The sequence below is a fragment of the Amia ocellicauda genome, chromosome 6 (assembly GCF_036373705.1).
Source record: "Amia ocellicauda isolate fAmiCal2 chromosome 6, fAmiCal2.hap1, whole genome shotgun sequence".
NCBI classification, from domain to species: domain Eukaryota; kingdom Metazoa; phylum Chordata; class Actinopteri; order Amiiformes; family Amiidae; genus Amia; species Amia ocellicauda.
The window spans coordinates 31,301,812-31,310,216 of NC_089855.1; the positions used below are offsets into that span (position 1 = coordinate 31,301,812).

The following is an 8,405-nucleotide window of genomic DNA, read 5'->3' on the forward strand; positions in this document are numbered from 1 at the left end:
ACATCTAAAACAAAGATCTACAATTTTAGAAAAGCAAACCTTGAAGGTATGAGGTGGCACTTAGAGTTAGACTTGAGCACACTTGATACAGATTCAGTTGAAAATGGATGGTTATATTTTAAGAATATACTACTTGAGGCTCAGGAGAAATTTGTACCAAAAACATTGGCCAAAATGGTTTAATAGAAGTGTGCAAGAAAATAAAGAGAAATGTTGTATAGGACATACAAATGGGACAGAGATACATTGATTTTTTTTTTACATGGTTACTTGTTTAGCTAAGAGTTAGCTCTATTTTGCACCTGTATTGTAGTAACGACAGCAACTGTTAGTAAATTAGCAACTGACTTAATGCACTTTGTCCTTAGATTGACAAACAGTTTCTGTAAATCAGAAGTGGTTACATTGTAGGCTGTATTTTAGTATTGTTGCAAGCTATTGTTCAGTGTAACTGCATGTGTCTAGCATGATCTTTATCTGTATTCAGATTCAAAGCAGCCATTAATTGTACTATTAGCAGTCTTGCCTGTGAAGAATTGTGCCATCCCGACAGCCTTGTCATTCAATGCAAGGCAGGTGTGTACTGTCCTAATTAGCTACAGGTGGAGTATTTAACAGCCCCCTGGACCTCTGCAGCAGCAGCCAGCGCCAGCAGCCTCAGTGCCCCCCTTACAAAGGGCCTGTGGGACTCTAGCTGTGGGACTCTAGCTGTGGGACTCCAGCGAGGAGACGCCGCACAGCAACACCAGGCAGCCATGACGATCTCTACGACCCTTGTCCTGCACTCTCCTTCCAGTCTGCGCACCACTGAACAGAAGTGGAAGAGGTCCAAACTCCCAGCTGCCCTCGAACTCTACCGCTCTCTACTGTCCACATTCTCCTCCTCACTCATGTCAGCCAAAAAGTCTTACTTCCAATCACTTTGAATCCTCTGTCAGCAACCCCCACAAACTCTACTCCACCTTCTCCTCCCTCTTTGCCCCCGCTCCCCCTCCCCCTGCCTCATCTCTCACTGGAGATGATTTTGCCTCCTTCTCCTCCAAGATCACAGACATCAAACTCTTCAACATTCCCCCTTCCTCTCCCATCACGCCCAAGTCTCCTACCGACTAAGCCTCCTTTTCTTCATTCACACCTTTTTTGGACTCTGAACTTTCCTCTCTCCTCCTAGGTCACAAACATACAATGTGTCGCCTGGACCCTCTGCCCACTCGCCTCCCCCAAGCAACTGCTCCTGATATACTCCCCTTCACTCCTCACTCCTCTCTGGCTGTTTCCCCTCTTCATTTAAACAAGCTGTTGTCATCCCACTCCTCAAGAAACCTACCCTCGACCCCACCTCTCCTCCTCACCGCCCTCTCTCCTTACTTTCCTTCCTCTCAAAGACCCTCGAGCGTGCGCTCCACCGTCAGCTCTCTGCATTTCTTTCCCATCACTCACTCCTGGATCCTCTGCAATCCGGCTTCCGCACAGCTCACTCCACTGAGACTGCTCTTCTGGCAGTCACTGACTCCCTCAGCTATGGGCGGCCTCCCTCTCCTCAGTCATCATCCTCCTTGATCTCTCCGCAGCATTTGACACTGTCAATCACTCCATCCTCCTCCCTACCAAGTTACATGGTGAGGTTCCTCATCCACCCCCCAACCTCTCCTTACAAGTGTACCCCAAGGCTCTGTCATGGGCCCCCTCCTTTTCTCTCTACACTTGCTCCCTGCGCCCCCTCATCGCATCCCATGGTTTCTCCTATCACTTCTATGCAGATGATGTCTAGATCTTCCTGTCTTTTCCCTCTTCTGACCCTCTCATCTTCTCTCGCATCTCTTCCTGGTTGTCTGCTATTTCCGCCTGGATGCACTCACACCACCTCAAGCTCAGCCTCTACAAATCAGATCTCTTATTTTCCCCCTCTTCCTCACCTTCTGCTGATCTCTCCATCTCAATCCCCTTGGAATCTGACACTCTCTCCTTCTTCTTCTGCTAAGAACCTAGGAGTCCTGTGCTCTTCTACACTCAGCACATCACCACGCTGACACGCACCTGCAGATTCTTCCTGAGCAACATGTGCCGAATCCGTCCCTTCCTCACCAACTACTCGACTCCATGTCCCTGGTCCTCTCCTGTCTTGGACTACTGCAACTCCCTCCTGGCCGGCCTGCCTGCATCTACTACCCGCCCACTACAGCTCATCCAGAACTCTGCGGCTCGTCTGGTATTCTCTCTGCCACGATTCGCACACGTTACTCCACTGCTCCGCTCCCTCCACTGGCTCCCAGTACCGGCACGCATTCAGTTCAAGACATTGACCCTCACCTACCACTGTCTCGAACAGACTGCACCAAGCTACCTTCAGACTCGTCTCTCCATACATCCCCACCAGACCACTGCGGTCTTCCGGTGCCAGAAGACTAACTCTGCCTCCTCTCCACTCCCCTTCCTCCAGAGCCCACTCCTTCTCATCCCTGGCCTCTAAGTGTTGGAACGACCTTCCCACTGAAGCCAAAACAGCCCTTGACCTCCTTCCGGCGCTTTATCATACTACTTGCCTTGTGTTACTAGTACTCGTATTTTTATTTCGATTTCCCTTATGATGCCTTTCCCTTGGCCCTTGACTGTGACCTAATATCTTGTCTGCTCTCAGCTCTTACAAGCCAGGATGTACGACCTCATATTGTATACACTTGTGTAAACTGAATTTGTATTATGTATTATGCTTTGAATTGCACTGTATTATGTAAATTTGAATTTGAAATGATTTGTGCTTTGAACTGCACTGTATTTTTTGCAATTTGTACTTTGTATTGCACTTATATCTTGTAAGTCACCCTAGATAATGGCGTCTGCTAAGAAATAATAATAATAGAGGCGAAACAAAATACAAAGAATATGTTGAACTGAAAATAGATCTTAAGAAAGGGTATGGGAAAGCAAAGAGGGAAATAGAAAGAAACATAGCTCTTGGAGCGAAATCTAATGCAATGAGTTTTTTTTCAATACTACAACAGCAAGAGGTCAATAAAGGAGGAAGTGAAACAGATGAAATTGTTCTAAACGAGTATTTCACAGAGGTTTTGACAAAAGAAAAAGCATAACATGTCACAGGTTAACAATCAGTCCAGTCAAACCCTAAGAGAGATCAGGATAAATGAGGAGGAGGTACAAGTAGAATTAAAAACAAACAAAATCACCTGGGCCAGATGGTATATTTAACATATATAACAGTACTTAAAGAAATTAGGGAAATTATTTATAGACCACTAACTAAAATATTTCGAAAGACACTTAGAACAGGGTATGTGTTAACTGACTGGAAGACAGCAAATGTCATACTAATCCACAAGAAAGGGGACAAAACTGAGCCAGGAAATTACAGACCAATCAGTCTCACCTGCATCACCTGTAAAATGTTGGAGAAAATTATTAGACAGAAAATAGAGGAGCATCTTAATGAAAACCATATTCTTAGAGATAGTCAACATGGGTTTAGACGAGGCAGATCATGTCTTACTAATTTATTAGAATTACAACTGCAGCTGTAGATCATGTGAAAGCATATGATATGATATACTTAGAATTTCAATATGCTTTTGATAAGGTTCCACACCAAAGACTGATCCTCAAATTGGAAGCTGTAGGCATTCAGGGTAATGTAAGTAGATGGAGTCGCTTCTAACTGAAGTGAGGTTGTTAGTGGAGTTCCACAGGGATCAGTACTAGGGCCTTTGCTTTTTCTAATCTATATTAATGTTTTGGACAAACGTGTCAAATTTGCAGATGATACTAAAATAGGTGGCTCAGCAGATACAATCTTGGCAGCACAGGCTATTCAAAGGGACTTAGATAATATTCAGTTGTGGGCCGACACCTGGCAGATGAAATTCAATGTGGACAAGTGCAAGAATGTCCACTATAATTACACTATGGGAAGAATAGAACTAGATGAAGTAACGCATGAGAAAGACCTAGGAGTCTACGTGGACTCCTCACTCTCCCCATCCAAACAATGTGGGGAAGCAATAAAAAAGGCAAACAGAATGTTAGGGTATATTGTCAAAAATGTAGAATTTAGAACAAAGGAATTAATGTTAAGACTGTACAATGCGCTAGTTAGACCTCATCTGGATACTGTGTACAGTTCTGGGCTTCACACTTCAAGAAGGGTATCACTGCTCTAGAGGCAGTTCAGAGGAGAGCAACCAGACTTTGAAGGGAATATTCTACTCTGAGAGACTGAGGGAACTGAACCTTTTCACCCTGAAACAGAGATTACGTGGGGACTTGATTCAAGTCTTCAAAATCAAGAAAGGCTTCGACCACATCAAATCAGAGGAGCTTTTCCAGATCAGCAGGGACAGAAATGGAAATTGGGCTTCAAGGCATTCAAGATGGGAAACAGGAGACACTTATTCACACAGAGAGTTGTCACAATCTGGAACAAACTCCACAGCGATGTGGTTGAAGCTGAAAATTTGGGAACATTTAAAAATAGGATCCTTGGATCACTTACTTATTAATGGACACCAAACGAGCACGATGGGTTGAATGGCCTCCTCTTGATTGTAAACTTTCTGATGTTCTTATGTTTTTAAGTGACAGAACACCTCTAGTAATACCACCCCCAGTTAGCTTCACAGCTGTATGCTGTGACCCCTTCGTATGGCAGCGTTGTGTGCAGAGCAATTACAGAGTCGTGATCTGGTAACCTTGAAAGAGGAGGACCGCATTTTATGAGAAACAGACTGCACCTCAACCCCCCCACCCTTCTATTTTTGCCTCTTTCGGGGGGTCCCGTAATTCGAACCCTGAATAAAAACACATCTTTACTTGATGGGGTTTAAAAACCCCAGGGTCTCTTCAGTTTCTAAATACATGCCCTCCTCTGCTACAAAGATTGCAGGTTCTATTCTGCTTGCAGGACCTGGTCCCATGGTCATCACTGCAGTTCTTGCCTTTGACTACAGTGCAAGCTGCGGCTAAGTGGCCCAGGGCCCTGCAGTTTCTGCACAGCTTGGGCATGTCATTGTAAAAGACCAGCCCTGTATTCACTCCTAACACTACAGTACTCGGCAGGTGGTGTACCTCATCGATGGAGGCCACATCCACCTGCAGGTGTACCTGCCATAGCTGAGAACCAGTCCAAACAAGTCCATGAGTCGGCTACTCTCAGATAGGATCTCACAGTGTCTCCCCAGCCAGACCTCTACATCATACTCTGCCACCGCTTAATTGAAAAACTGTACAGTTACAATTTTTAGTCAAACCAGTCAAACCCTTCCCCAAATCAAACCATTTCCCAAATATAAGGGAACACAGAAAACATATGTATGATTTTGAATGTGTTATCAGAAACAACAATTTAAATCCAATGCCAAATACAAATGTACTTGTCAAACAAAGAAAACATCTTAAGAATAGTATGGTCAGTAAATAGCATAAGACCCTCAAACAATATATGGCCACCCACATCTTCAAACAAACCAACCAAACAGTGAGTATTTTTTTCCCCTTTAACATCCTGTGTGATGCTGTAGTGGTTTTAGTAAATCCCAGGATACACCGATCAAGAAGTAACAAGTTTATTACAGAAAACATATATACAGGTCAACCCCTAGATCCTCTCACTAAGGATGTGAGTTGGAGAAGCCTTTTTGCATCTTCAGATAGGTTATAGTCTTATCTATTAGAAGCGATTACTCATCTCATTAAACTACAGCTGTACAAAACAGAATTACCACATACATAATAATTAACACAGGCCTAAGTTTGTTACTGTTGTTGAAGTGTTTGATGAGTTGATTGGTGCTGGTCAGCATTCTTCAGGCAGCAGACGTTTATCTGAGACATTGTTTTGTGTCCTTAACCAAATACCTGATCCCCAAAACATATAATCTTTATACTGTTTTAGCTGATTGAATATCCTAGCTGAATGAAATCATGAAAGACAATGCTTGATTGATGTAAACTCTCAGACAGAAATACATTAAGAACTAATAATTCAAGTATCCCCCAGAACAGCGTAAATACAAACTAATTATTGCTTTATAGACCAAACTGAATTAGCAACATGAAACCATTAATAATATATCGAGAATATAAAGAAAATAATACAAGTAAATTCTCCCACTACAATGTCATGCATTTAATAAAGGAAATAATTTTTAATGGAGTTCACATAGCACTCAGAGTCAATGTTGAAAACAAAGGCATTGACCTTGCTCCATCACAGGACATAATTCACCCCATGGTACATACATTATATACATACACTATAAACTGAGACTCACACACTATATTCTGAGACAAATACAGTGAGATACTTCCATATACAGGGAGATTTTCGTTCACACACTATACTGAGATACTTCCGTATACAGTGAGATTGGTCAGTCACATGCCTGGTCAGATCCACACCCATTAGCTCACACAAATGCCATTTTTAAGATACAGCGGTAAGTGTAAAGAAGGACGATTTTTATTTATTTAAAAAAATCAATTGAACTATTGTCTGGCAATATGTCTCACTAGAATGAGCTCTTTTGGAAGAAAACAGCTGTCTCCCGCAAAGGGATTATAGATAATTACAATAATTTTACACTATATGGGAAAACCAATAACAGTTAAGAGGGGGGGGGGGTGTAGTCCAATTCAACAGAGAATGTAATCTTGTTCCACTAGAACCCCAGAGATTTCTGGCACATCTGCAACATGTGGGGCTCCTTCATAAAACACCTTTGAATTTAAAATGGATTAAACAGTTGGATTAAAATGTTTACAGGTGGGTCTAAACGCTTAATGCAGAAAATGTTTCATGTTGCTTAATGTACATTAACATAACCATTCATTTACAGGGTTTGTGCATTTACAGTTAGGCATTTCTTAATGCTACCAATGAAATATGGAGACTTTTTACTAATATTAGCAATATACACCGATCAGCCATAACATTATGACCACCTGCCTAATATTGTGAAGGTAGGGGCATGGACTCCACTAGACCTCTGAGGGTGTGCACCAATCTGGCACCAAGACGTTAGCAGCAGATCCTTTAAGTCCTGTAAGTTGTGAGGTGGGGCCTCCATGGATCGGACTTGTTTGTCCAGCACATCCCACAGATGCTGGCTACGCAGCCCCATACACAAACTGCGATGGACTGTGTGTTCTGACACCGTTCTATCAGAACCAGCATTAACTTTTTCAGCAATTTGAGCTACAGTAGCTTGTCTTTTGGATCGGACCACACGGGCCAGCCTTAGCTCCCCATGTGCATCAATGAGCCTTGGCCGCCCATGACCCTGTCGCCGGTTCACCGTTTTTCCTTCCTTGGACCACTTTTGATAGGTACTAACCACTGCAGACCAGGAACACCCCACAAGAGCTGCAGTTTTGGAGATGCTCTGACCCAGTCGTCTAGCCATCACAATTTGGCCCTTGTCAAAGTCGCTCAGATCCTTACACTTGCCCATTTTTCCTGCTTCTAACACATCAACTTTGAGGACAAAATGTTCACTTGCTGCCTAATATATCCCACCCACTGACAGGTGCCATGATAACAATAATTATCAGTGTTATTCACTTCACCTGTCAGTGGTCATAATGTTATGGCTGATCAGTGTAATAACAAAATTAAGCCCTGCGTATGATCAATTGTATTGTAAATGTTGAGGAGCATATCGTGGCTTACCGAACTAAAAACCAACCTGTTTACGTCCAAACATTATAAATGACAAGACAGACACCCATGACAAAAGACTGGGTGTTTTAAGATATATTAAAAGCATAAGTATCATGTAAAGCATTAGGCTAGTTAAGTGTAAATTGCAATTAATATGGAAAACTATGGGGGGCCAAACAGGCCATAATACATCAGATTGCATACATACTATATTGGATCACAATTTTGCTTGAATACTATATTAGTTTGTGTGAATACTATATTGGTTTGTGTGTGTACTATATTGGTTGTTCACATAACTCCACTGGGGAAGGCAGGACTAGACGGACAAAGGAAATCAAGGTGGTAGCAGCAGTGCAGGCTTTGTCCTCAAGCAACACATTACTGAATGACTTATCCATGTCATCTGTGCAACACATTACAGATTACTTTTTAAATATGGATCACACCTTGTCCATGGTTGACACAGGGGCCACCGTTTGCATCATACATCATTTCATTCATCAAAGCACTTTTGTGCACGCAATAAACATTTCCTGCCCCCAAATGAACAGTATCTGTAATTAATTTGGTGGACGAAATAATTAAAGAGGGTTTTTATTTCGTTCACAAAATGAAATGCAACTTTCTTATGCAAAAATGTTGTGCACAAAATGTATTTTTCCTTACATCATTTTCATGGACATAACGCATACTCGGGTGATCATTCTGTCCATGGAAGCCACAGTACATGTTA

General features: G+C 42.5%; 1 pseudogene; it reads right to left on the minus strand.

Annotated features, from left to right (window-relative positions):
- The window catches only part of LOC136751857 (radial spoke head 1 homolog), a 29,883-nt pseudogene that overhangs the window by 18,201 nt on the left and 3,277 nt on the right, over positions 1-8,405 (minus strand).